Here is a 12,582-nt window from a genome sequence, read left to right as displayed (position 1 = left end):
TCTCTCTCTCTCTCTCTCTCTCTCTCTCTCTCTCTCTCTCTCTCTCTCTCTCTCTCTCTCTCTCTCTCTCTCTCTCTCTCTCTCTCTCTCTCTCGTAACCTTTTCTTTTTCCTCCCCTTCTCTCCCCTCACCTGTCTTTCTTCCCATTCCCTCCTCCCTTTCCTCCTTTCCCTCTCCCTCCTCCCCCTTACCTGAGTGCCTCCCCCCTCCCCCCATCCCCCTTCTCTCAGGTAACGCCGTCTGACTTATTAAGGAGATTGTTGTGAGCACCGGCCAAGGCTCCCCTCACCCCCCGTCTCTCTCTCTCTCTCTCTCTCTCTCTCTCTCTCTCTCTCTCTCTCTCTCTCTCTCTCTCTCTCTCTCTCTCTCTCTCTCTCTCTCTCTCTCTCGTACTAGTATCACGCACGGACTAGACATAAGAGACTGTAAGTAGGGAGAGAGAGAGAGAGATGCATTTCGTTTATATATTCCGTTACGAAACCAGATAACATTAGATAAGAGATAAAGTAGATTAGTGCTCACCTGAGAGAGAGAGAGAGAGAGAGAGAGAGAGAGAGAGAGAGAGACTCGTGCACAAGTCTCATACCTTTGAACAATTCATGGAAAAGTGTTTGGAAGCTAGAAATGGAGGAGGAGGAGGGGGAGGAGTGAACGACCTGGTAGGCGAGGGGTCGTTTTCTGGAGGCAAGGGGGAGTGAGTGTTCCAGAGAGAGAGAGAGAGAGAGAGAGAGAGAGAGAGAGAGAGAGAAGGGGGGGGGGCTATAGTTCTGGAGTGCTGGTTGCGGGATATTGGCATGCAACACTCTCTCTCTCTCTCTCTCTCTCTCTCTCTCTCTCTCTCTCTCGCGCGCGCGCGCGTAATGTAATGTGATATATTTCTTTTATTTGTTTTATTTGGCTTCGTAATACAATAATTAGGTAAAGCAATCTCTCTCTCTCTCTCTCTCTCTCTCTCTCTCTCTCTCTCTCTCTCTCTCTCTCTCTCTCTCTCTCTCGCCACCCACGCTTTTACTACTTCATTCTCTCCCTGTATAGATTTCCTCTCACCTTTCCCCCCCTCATTCCCCTCACCCTCTCTTAATCTCCCTTCCTCCCTTCCCCTCATTTTCCTAACCCTCCCTTAATTCTCCTCCCCTCGTCTCCCTCTCCTCTATCTCAGTTCCTGTTCTCCCTTTTCTCTGCTTCCTTCCCCTCACGTCTTTTCCCCTCTTTATCCCTCCCCTTCCTTTTCCTCCCTTTATTTTCTTTTTTTTTTCTTCTCATTTTTCTTTTGACAGTCATGGCTTCAGACGTCCCTTCATTTTTCCTTCTTTCCCTTCTGTCCCATTCTTCCTCCGTTTCCCCTTCTTTTTCCCCTCTTCCATGGACTGAGGAGTAGGGGAGGAGACAGACAGACAGACAGACAGACAAACAGACTCCCTCATTTTCATCATTCTTGAACCTAACCTCTTCCATACCTCCTCTCTTCTCCCTTCCTACCCCCTTTCCCCTCTCCCTCCCCTCTTTCACGAACGGAGGGAGAGGTGGGGGAAAGGAAGGGGAGAACAGATGACCATGAGAACTCCCCCTTCCCTCATTCCCTCACCCCTTCCCTTCTTATCTCTCCTCTCTTTTCCCCTCTCCCCTCCCTTCCCTCTTGTCTGTAATCCCCTCCCTTCCCTCTTCTCTGTAATCCCCGCCCTTCCCTCTTCTCTCCCCTCCCTTCCCTCCTCTCCTCTCCCTTCCCTCTTCTCTCCCCTCTTGTTTGTAATCCACTCCCTTCCCTCCTCTCTCCCCTCCCTTCCCTCTTGTCTGTAATCCCCTCCTTTCCCTCGTCTCTCCCCTCCCTTCCCTCTTCTCTCCCCTCCCCTCTTCTCTCCCTTCCCTTCCCTCTTGTTTGTAATCCCTTCCCTTCCCTCTTCTCTCCCCTCCCTTCCCTCTTGTCTGTGATCCCCTCCCTTCCCTCCTCTCTCCCCTCCCTTCCCTCGCCTCCCCTCGTTTCCATGCTCGCCGAGGGGAGGTGCGCCAGACAGCCAACGAGTCAGTCAGTCGGTTCCAAAGCCCTGCCGCGCCGTGTCCCGCTCCCCTTGTTACCCTCACACCGCTCACTGGCGCCTCACCTTGCTGTCATACCTCTCCCCTCACACCTACCCCTTACACCCTGATACCTGCCCTAGTGTTCTGTTTCCCTATTCTCCCCTCACCTGACTTTTGATTATACCTTTCGTGGCCTGGTTTTCCTCCCCTCACTTTTACCTTTTCCCCTCAGAAGTCTTCCTTACCTGTTCATACCTTGCTCTGACTTACCTATACCTGTTATGTCTTCCTTACCTTCCTATATCTTTCCCTGACTTTCCTTACCTTTGTTTTTTTGTATCTACACCTGTTCTGCCTTCCTTACCTGGCCTTACCTTAACTTGACTTACTTTCTCTTTACTTACCTTTCATTTCTCTACCTTTACCTGCTCTGTCATCCTTACCTGCCTTTAACTTTCCCTGACTTACCTTCCCTTACCTTTGTTTTTTTGTATCTACACCTGTACTGCCTTCCTTACCTGGCCTTACCTTAACTTGACTTACTTTCTCTTTACTTACCTTTCATTTCTCTACCTTTACCTGCTCTGTCATCCTTACCTGTCTGTACCTTTCCCTAACCTACCTTCCCTTTACCTTACCTACACCTGTTTCACCCTCACCTGCCCTAACTTTCCCCTCACCTGTCTACCTTTCCCCTCCAACCAAAAATAAAAACGAAGGTGGGTCAGAGAGAGGAGCAGCGAACGTTCTCCCGCGCTGTGTGTAGACGTGTGTGCGTGTCACGTGTATACATATGTGCGTGTGTATACCTTCACCCGTCTCTTGCGTGTGTGTGTGCGTAATCATTTGCTGCGTGTGCGGGGCGGGTTTATCTCTGTGTGCGTTTCCACTGTGTATACGTGTACGGTTAAACAGTTTCGTGGTGGTCTACATGGCGTGTCTACATATGTGCGTTTGGTGCGTGTGTGCGTTATTGCATGCGTGTTTAACCTTTATTCGCATCGTGTTGTGTTGCGCCGGAGTCCGTATCACCAACACAAAGAAATGCCAAGGATATTATCAAATTAACTTAGTGTGTTGTGTTCGGGCAGACTTCATCAACAGAAAACAAAGATATACTAAAGAATTGTCTAACTTGCTGTGTGTCGTGTTCTGTTGCAGTGGATTCAGTATCACCAACACAAAGATATGCCCAAGGATATTATCAAATTAACTTAAGTGTGTTGTGTTCGGGCAGACTTCATCAATAGAAAACAAAGATATACTAAAGAACAGTCTAACTTGCTGTGTGTCGTGTTCTGTTGCGCTGGACTCAGTATCACCAACACAAAGAAATGCCTAAGGATATTAAATTTACCTTCTGTTGCGCTGGACTTCGTATCACAAGCAGAAAACAAAAATATGGCTAAGAATTGTGTAGCTACTCTGTGTGTTCTGTTTATTGCTTTGAGGCAGACTCTGTAGAACCAGCAGAACACTAGAATATGCTAAAGAATTGTGTAACTTTGTGTATTGTAATGCGTTGCCCCCGGACGATATTACCAACAGAAAACAAAAATATACCAAAGAATTGTCTAACATGCCTGCTGTATTGTAATGTGTTGCGGTAGACTCCTTATCACCAATGGGAAACAAAGATATGCTAAATAATTGTGTAACTTGGCGTAGTGTATTCTGTTGCACTGGGATATGTGCCAAAAGAAAAAGATATACTACTAAATGATTGTCTAACTTGCTTGTGTTGCACCGGACTCCTGAATTTCACCAACAAGAACACTAAAAGCGCAGTGTTGACCTTGTGCTGCTTAGTGTTTCGTGTGTGTAGATTTTTTTTATTTTTTTTTATAGTAAGAGGCAGAACAAAGACCAACCCCCACCCCTTCACCCCCCACCCCTGACCTGCCCCCACCCCCCAAAGTGTAACTAAGTAAATAAACCAACACCCACATGAATAAAGAAAGAAAATAAACCAACCCAAAAAAATGACAAGAGCAAACGAGCAGAAAAGGAAGAAAATACGAGAAAAAAGAAAAGAAGTGCAATTTTTTTTTCGCGTGTCTAGAAATATTTTGGGAATGTGTAAAGATTTTCTCCCTCGAGTGTGTGTGTGTGTGTGTGTGTGTGTGTGTGTGTGTGTGTGTGTGTGTGTGTGTGGACCGGAAATGTGTATGGGAGTTTTATTGGAGGGAAAGGGAGAAATGGAGGTGGTTGAGGAGGAAGAGGGGGAGGAGGGGGGGGGGGAAGAGGTGGAGGAGGAGGAAGCCGTAAAAAGGAGAGAAAAAAAATAAATGTTACTAGACGAAACAAGTGAAAAAAAAATAGGAATGGAAAAAAAATAAACTGGAAAGGGAAACGGGTAAAAAGAGAGAGAGAGAGAGAGAGAGAGAGAGAGAGAGAGAGTGAAACAAAATAATGTCTGGATAATTAATCTTTCCATCTGGCGTGTGTTCGGGAAATAAATCACGATAGGAAAAGAGGAGGAGGAGGAGGAGGAGGAAAAGGAGGAGGAGGAGGAGGAAACAACGCCGGAGGAAGACTAGGAGGCAAAGTCCGCGGGGAAAGAGAAACTGGAGGTAATTGGAGTGAAATTGAGGTAAGCGAGGAGGAAGGAAAGAAGGAAGGGAGAAAAGCTGGTGAAGGAAATGAAGGAGGAGACGCAACCCTGGGAGGAGGAGGAGGAGGAGGAGGAGGAGGAGGAGGAGGAGGAGGAGGAGGAGGTACAATGGTTATGGTGATGATGATGAGGATGGGAGAGAAACATAGGAGAGAAAAAATATCACCACCACCACCACCCCTACTACTACTACTACTACTACTACTACTACTACGACTACCGGTACTTTCCCCTCCCTTTCCCTTCGTCTTCATAGCTTAATCAATAGTACAGAATTTCGTGGGCGTGTTTGTTGCCAGGAGGAGAAGGAAGAGGAGGAGGAGGAGGAGACGTAGGATATTTTAAAGTAGAAAGGAGGAGTAGGAGGTAGTGGAAAGGGAACTGAAGAGGTTGAGTAGAAGGAGGAGGAGGGGAAGAGGAGTAGGAGGAGACGTAGGATATTTTGAAGTAGAAAGGAGGAAGAGTAGGAGGTGGAAAGGTAACTGAAGAGGTTGAGTAGAAGAAGAAGGAGGAGGAGAAGAGAAGGAGGAGAAGGAGGACACGTAGGATATTTTGAGGTAGACAGGAGGAGAACTAGGAGGTTGAAAGGGAACTGAAGAGGTTGAGTAGAAGGAGGAGGAGGAGGAGACGTAGGATATTTTGAGGTAGACATGAGGAGGAGTAGGAGGTTGAAAGGGAACTGAAGAGGTTGAGTAGAAGGAGGAGGAGGAGGAGACGTAGGATGTTTTGAGGTAGACTGGAGGAGAAGTAGAAGGTTCAAAGGGAACTAAAGAGGTTGAGTAGAAGGAGGAGGAGGAGGAGACGTAGGATATTTTGAGGTAGACTGGAGGAGGAGTAGGAGGTTGAAAGGGAACTAAAGAGGTTGAGTAGGAGGCAGAGGAGAAGGAGGAGGAATGTCAACGGTTGAATGGGCAAAGGAAAGCAATTTAGATGAGTTACCGTGGGATTTTACAGACTACCTAGCGGCTTATCTGTCTGTCTGTCTGTCTGTCTGCCTCCTTGCCTTGGTGTGTCTTATTAACTTCTTTGTTGTGTCTGTCTGTATTTGTCTTCTTGAGTGTTTATTTCTTATCAATGTCGGTCTGTGTGTGTGCCGGGCTATTCAAGTGTTTCTTTATTGTGTCTCTCTGTTAAAGGGATGTATTGGAGGGTTAATGACTGTACTCTTTCGTTTGGTGACTGTCCGACTGCTTGACTTCTTACCTGACTGACTGACTGACTGACGGATAGCCTTTGTACCGTACTCGTAATATCCGTTTTTCTTCAGTGACTGGTTGACTTAATGACTGGCCCCACTCCTCTCTCTCCCTCCCTCCCTCCCTCTCCAGTCAGCTGCCATAACTGTCTCCTGGTCGGCTTAAGCACTGCGATGAGTTACGATTATGTGACGAGTGAGTTAATTGTATACTGAGTGAGTTAAGGACATGGTAAGTGGCAGGTGAAGTGTGTGTTGTGAGTGACTGAAGTGCATGGTGAGGAGCTTGAAGATATAATGAATAAGTTTTGGAGATGGTGAATGGTTAACGTAGATATATAGTGAAGGACTGGTGAAGTGTATATTGTGATTAGCTGAAGTGTATGGGAAGGGAACCTGTATAGTGAATGAGTTTAGGGTGTGATGAATGATAAGCAGTGTGTATGGTGAATGGTTGGTGTATGGTGAAGAGATTAATTATATAGTGAATGACTTTAGGAGATAGTGAGTGAATTAATAAGTGTGTGTGGCTAATTCAAATGTATAGTGAGGGAGTTTAGATGGTGAATGGTTAAATTGTATGGTGAGTGACTTAAAACTTATAATGGAGGAATGACAAGGGATGTATGTATGGTTATAGACAGAAGTGTATGGTGCATCGATGGTGACTGTACGACTGTTAGAAAATGTATGGTGACTGAAGAACAAATTTACCGTTACGAGTTTATTGAATGACTGGTATGGTGAAGTTGTGGTGATTTTCGTGACTGACTGACTAACTGATTGACTGACTGATGGACTGACAAATAGAAAGTACTGTTCGACTCTTAGTATTTATTTATGTGCGTGTCTGTGTATGCGTGCGTAACTGTATTTGTATATTTGTCCGTCTGTTTGTCTGTATATCTGTCTGTCAATGTACGTCTGTGTCTGTATGTATGTCTTATGTGTGTATGTATGTATGTATGTATGTATGTGGTTAGGTGGGTATCGTATTATAATTCAACTCAGACTCTCTCTCTCTCTCTCTCTCTCTCTCTCTCTCTCTCTCTCTCTCTCTCTCTCTCTCTCTCTCTCTCTCTCTCTCTCTCTCTCTCTCTCTCTCTCTCTCTCTTACTTTCTCTTCTCTCGTCTCTACAACTTTCTTTCTTTCTTCCAGTGTATCAACTTTCTCTTCCCTTTCTCCCTCTTCTCTCCCCCCTCCCCCCCTTTTTTTCTCTCCATCTTTTCCCCACGTCTTCCTCCAATATGGTCTCCGTTATCTGTCGTGTATGGAATGGTGGTGGTGGTGGTGGTTGTGACGGTAGTGGAGGTGGTGGTGGTTTTGTGGTGATGGTGGTGGTGTGGTTATGTCATGATTTGTGTGTGAGAGAGAGAGAGAGAGATAATAATTTTATAGACCCTTACAATTTTATTTTTTCGCTCTTCTCATTATTTTCTTCATTATCTCCTCAATTATGTAATATTGTGTGTATGTGTGTGTGTGTGTGTGTGTGTCCAATCATACAGACACGTCAATAGCAACACACACACACACACACACACACACACACACACACACACACACTGTTTATCACTTGCTTACCCTTGACACCTCTCCTCCTCCTCCTCCTCCTCCTCTACCAAGAAAAAGAAGGATCCAGGAAAGCTGTTTAAGAATTAAGTTTAAGCCACTGTGGTAAAGGGAAGTGATACCAGACGTGACCTTGAGGGAGGGAGGAAGGACGGGCAGGAATATAGAGTAGAAAATTAGTTGAGCAGTTTGAAGAGGAGGAGAAAGAGAAAGAGAAATACTGATAGGGAGAAGGGAGCGAAAAATTGACGGGGTGGAGGAAGATGGGTAGCCTAATGGGAAAGGTAGGAAGAGGTGGAAATAGAAAGAGTAGGAGAGGGAGAACGGAACGAAAAAATGAGGAAGGGGGAAGAGTAGGAGGAGGAGGATACTTATGTAATGGGAAAGGTTGGAAGGGGTGGAAAGGGAAAGGTAAGGAGGAGGCGAAGGAGGAGAAAGAGAAAAATAGAGAAATACTGAGAGGAAGAAGAGAACGAAAAATGGAGGAGGGGGAAAAGGGGGAGCAGAAGAAAGGAGATAGGCAATGAAAGGGAGAAGGGAGGAAGAAGAGGAGCAAGGGAGAAACAAGAAACATATGAGGAGTAGGAGAAAATAACTAAATGGAGGAGGAGGAGGAAGAGGAGGAGGAGCAAGGGGGAATCAAGTAGCATGAGAAGGAGGAGGAGGAGAATTGTACGAAATGGAGGAGGAGGAGGAGGAAAGTGGTTAGCGGTAAAATGTGGACGTAGGCAGGCTGGGTGGAATGGAGGAGAGGGATAGGGAGAGGGAGGGAGGGAGGGAGAGAAAAGGGAAATAATGGCTTTAGACTTGAAAGAGAACGGACTGAAGGATGAGGTGGGGAGGAAGGGCAGTGAGGGAACGTGGAAATGTTGTGAGAATTGGAAGGTCTGTTTTTGCTCTCTCTCGTACTTAATACTTTATCATCACTTTCTTTTTCATTTCTTCTATTGATGTTGCCAGTTTTACCATTTTCTTCATTTCATTTTGTTTTCTCTTTTCGCCATCATCATCATCATCATTCTTCGTTTCCTCTTTTTCTACGTTCCCAGTGATATAATTTTCTTCATTTCATTTTGTTTTCTTTATCACCATCATTTTCATCTTTTTTTTTTCTTTTTTTCTTTTTCTTTCTCTGTTTTATTCTTCGTCCTTTCTTCTTCTACCTTTTTATCTTCCTCTTCTTCATTTTCATCATCTTCCTCTTCCTCTTCTTTTTCTTTACCTCTTCTTTCTCTTCATCTTATTCTCCTCCTCCTCCTCCTCCTCCTTTTTGTTTTATCTTTATCTTGTATCTTCTTCTGTACCTCCTCCTTCTCCTCATCTTACACAGTCATGAGAAGCAGTAACAGCAGCAGAAAGGAGGAGGAGGAGGAGGAGGAGGAAGAGTAAGAGGATGCTAAGAGGTGTATTAGGCAAGGTATTAAGCCTGTCTTCCTCCCTGCTTGGCGTGGCTTGGTATTAGCTGCGAAATGAAGTACTTAGCGGGGCGTTAGTTTAGCGTTGCGGGGCCTCAGCCGGGGATTAGCGGAGGCAGATATTACGTGAGAGAGAGAGAGAGAGAGAGAGAGAGAGAGATTCATGTATGTATTCCTTCTTCGTTTTCTTCTCCATTTATTTCTCCTCCTTTTTCTTCTTTCTGTCTTCTTTTTCTCTACGTCTTCCTTCTTCTCCTCTTCCCCCTTCTCCATTTATTTCGCTTTCTCCTCTTCCTTCTTTTCTTACTCCATTACTTTCTCCTTCCCTCCTCCTCCTCCTCCTCCTCCTCCTCCTCGTCTGCACTGTTTAACTTGTCATGAACTTTTCACACACACACACACACACACACACACACACACACACACCAGGTAATCCCGTGTGTGCATTACCTGCGCGATTACCTGTATTGTTAGCATTAGGCGGCGCTGCGGCCCCTCGCACCGGGCACGCCGCGCACCTGATGGCCGTGATTACTCCGGCAGGGATAGGTGAACAGGAGGAGGAGGAGGAGGAGGAGGAGGATAGTAATAATAGTGAGAATAGGAATAGTAAATGATGAGTAGTAAGGAGGAGGAATATGCGAGCAGGAAGAAAATGGAGGAGGACAATAATGTGATGATGAATAGTAAAGGGAAATATGTGAAAAAGAAAAAAACAAAATGAAAAGTTAAAAGGACGAATAGGAGACGAGGAGGAGGAGCAATAAGAAAAAGAAGGATAATGATAAGAATAAGAGTAAGAAGATGATGAATAGCAAAAAGGAATAAGCGACCACAAGGAAGAAGAAGGACATTAATAAAAAGCATAAGAATAGTAAGTTGAATTATAGGAAGGAAAAAAAAAGAATAGTAAGAAGAAACAAAGATAATAAAAATATCAATACGAGGAATAGTAAATAGAAGTTGAAGTGGAAGAAGTTATATACATTTAAAGAAAGGAAGAAAGAGAGGAGTGAAGGAAGGATTGTTAACTGGGTGAAATCGTAAGTGGAAGATAAGTACGTGGAGAAGACTTCGAGGAGGAGGAGGAGGAGGAGAAGTAGATGAGGGGAAAGTAGATATTTTTTTATAGTGTGGGGGCGGAGTAAGGAAATGATGCAGAAATGAATGAGAAGAGGAAATGAATGATTGCAGGAGTGTGTGGTTGAAAATGTAAGTGGAGAAGGAGGAAGACGAGGAGGAGGAGCACGACTGGTAGAAGTAGATAGAGGAGAAAGTGGGAGTCGTGTCTTGTTTATGAGGAAGGAGAAAGAGAAAGATGAGAAAGGAAAAGAGGAGGAGGAAGAAGAAGAAGAAGAGGAGGAGTCGTTAAGGTAATTATGTAGTGTGAGTATATTTGGCAGCTAATTGTGATTACGGCGGCCGTGGTGAAAATGGTGATAATGTTACCTGGTGTTGATGGTGATGAAGAGGGTGGCGGTGATGGTGACAGTCCAGTGAAGAGGGAGATAGGTGGTTGGGAAGAAAGTGATAGTGGTGGTGGTGGTGGTGGTGATTGTTTTGGTCATGGTAGTGATGATGGTGATGAAAGTAGAGAGGATAGTGTGTGTGTGTGTGTGTGTGTGTGTGGAAGAGAAAGGTGTCGTGGTGAAGATGATGATAGTAATGGTGATAATGACGGTGGTGATAAATCCGTAGTTATGATAATGGTGTTGAAAGTCGTGATTCATGTAAGCAGTTGTAATATAAAAAAGAAAGTGATGATGAAGATGATGATGGGGGTGGTGATGATGATGTAGTGTGAAGAAAGGTGCGAGGGAGCCATGAGTAAAGATATTGGCTTCATTTTGTTGGTAGCAACCGTTCACCTCCACCACCACCACCATCACCACCACCACCACCACATTGATCGTCACCGGCTACCCCTCAACGCCAACAGAGGAGGAGGAGGAAGTAGCGAGGGAGGGTGGAAGGGAGGGAGGGAAGGAGACAGAACTTGATATAGAGGAAGGTGGAGGGAAGGAGGGATGTGAGATATGGAAGGAGGAAAGATGAAACGTAGATAAGGATGGAGGAGGAAATGTAGAAGATAGATAAAGATGGAAGAGGAAAAGTGGAAGGTAGAGAAAAGGGATAGAGAAGGAGAAAAAAAGAAGGAAAGAAGGAGAAATCTGGGAAAGTAGAGAGAGAGAGAGAGAGAGAGAGGATGCCAGCAAAGTGAGAAGAAAATCTTGAGGAAGGATTAAAGCTTTGTTGCTCTTCTCCTCCTCCTCCTCCTCCTCCTCCTCCATCACCGCTACTTCCTTCTCATCTATATACCACCGTCTCCCACGACCTTACACCCTACCGACAGTCCCTTAGGGTGGAGGAGGAGGAGGAGGAGGTGGAAGAGGAGGAGGGGGAGGAGGAGAGGGAAATGCATGGGTCACATAACGGGGAGGAGAGAGAAAGCAGCCACGCCACTCCACCACCACCACACCACCACCACCACCACCACCACTACCACACCACCACCACCACGTACACCTTATCACCATCACCACCACATCACCCCTTTATTTCTTACCACCACTACCATCATCACCACTGCACCACCACCACCACACACCACCACCTTATCTCGTCTACCATCAGAACCACGTGTTTACACCACCATCTAATCATTACCTCATCATCACATCATTACATCACCACCTTATCTCTTATATGCTACCACCACCACCACTACCACCGCCACTACTACTACTACTACTACTACTACGAACTATCACTAACAAGGCCTAAAAGTGAATCCTCCGGTACCTAACCAGTGACAGTAAAACAATTAGTGGGGAAATACAGTTAAGGAAGAAATAGAGAAGTGAAGGAGGAGGAGGAGGAGGAGGAGAAGTAATGCTGGAGAGGGAAAAAAAAAGAGAAGGTGGAGGAGACACTGTTAGGAGTAGAGAAAAGAGGCGGAGGAGAAGGAGGCAGAAGTGACACTGCGGAGAGGAAACAAAAGAGGAGGAGGAGGAGAAGTAACGCTTGAAAGTTTAAAGGTGAAGGAGAAGGAAGAGGAGGTAACTTTGGAGGGAAGAAAGAAGAAGAAGAAGAAGAAGAAGAAGAAGAAGAAGAAACGCTAGAGGATGGAAAGGTGGAGGAAAAGGAAGAAGAGAACTTTGGAGGGAGGAACGACGGAGAGGAAGAAAATTAAAAAAAGAAAAAAGCGCTTATGGAAGGAAAGGCGAAGGAGAAGGAAGAGGTAACTTTGGAAGGAGGAAAGAAGAAGAAAGACTAGAGGAAAGAAAGGCGGAGGAGACGGAGGCAGAGGTAACTTTTGAGGGAGGAAGGAAAGACTGAGGAGGAGGAGGAGGAGGAGGAGGAGGAGGAGAGGTGACGCCGCAGGGAGGGAAGGAGGGAAGAAGGTGATCACAAAAGGTAGAGAGGCTACTTCCGGCCACCTGTTGTCTCTAATTACACGTGAAGAACATGTTGAGGAGGCGAGTCCTGTGTTAATGGGGGGACACACACACACACACACACACACACACACACACACACACACACACACACACACGACCATTTTCTGCCTCACAATACACACAAAAAAGGTGGATAAATATATATAACTAGCTAAATACGTTTTGTGCTGTACTTTCTATCTTAATATTCACTTACCTATAACATAACAGCATAACATAACTTACCAACCAATAAACTAAATAGATAAATAAAAATAAAACACACACACACACACACACACACACACACACACACACACACACACACA

General features: G+C 45.3%; 1 protein-coding gene and 1 long non-coding RNA gene across 5 annotated transcripts in view; one reads left to right on the top strand and one right to left on the bottom strand.

Annotated features, from left to right (window-relative positions):
• LOC126984802 (katanin p80 WD40 repeat-containing subunit B1-like) overlaps positions 1-12,582 on the top strand; it is a 138,652-nt gene that overhangs the window by 54,263 nt on the left and 71,807 nt on the right. The gene's annotated exons all lie outside the window — the stretch shown is intronic.
• On the bottom strand, positions 2,209-2,712 carry LOC126984817 (uncharacterized). The gene is made up of 2 exons (XR_007737886.1): positions 2,614-2,712; positions 2,209-2,459 (listed from the first exon to the last, which is right to left on the bottom strand). It is a non-coding gene; the product is annotated as an uncharacterized LOC126984817 (long non-coding RNA).

This window comes from Eriocheir sinensis, chromosome 5 (genome assembly GCF_024679095.1).
Source record: "Eriocheir sinensis breed Jianghai 21 chromosome 5, ASM2467909v1, whole genome shotgun sequence".
In the NCBI taxonomy this organism is placed as follows: domain Eukaryota; kingdom Metazoa; phylum Arthropoda; class Malacostraca; order Decapoda; family Varunidae; genus Eriocheir; species Eriocheir sinensis.
This window is presented reverse-complemented; position numbering and strand designations above follow the sequence as displayed.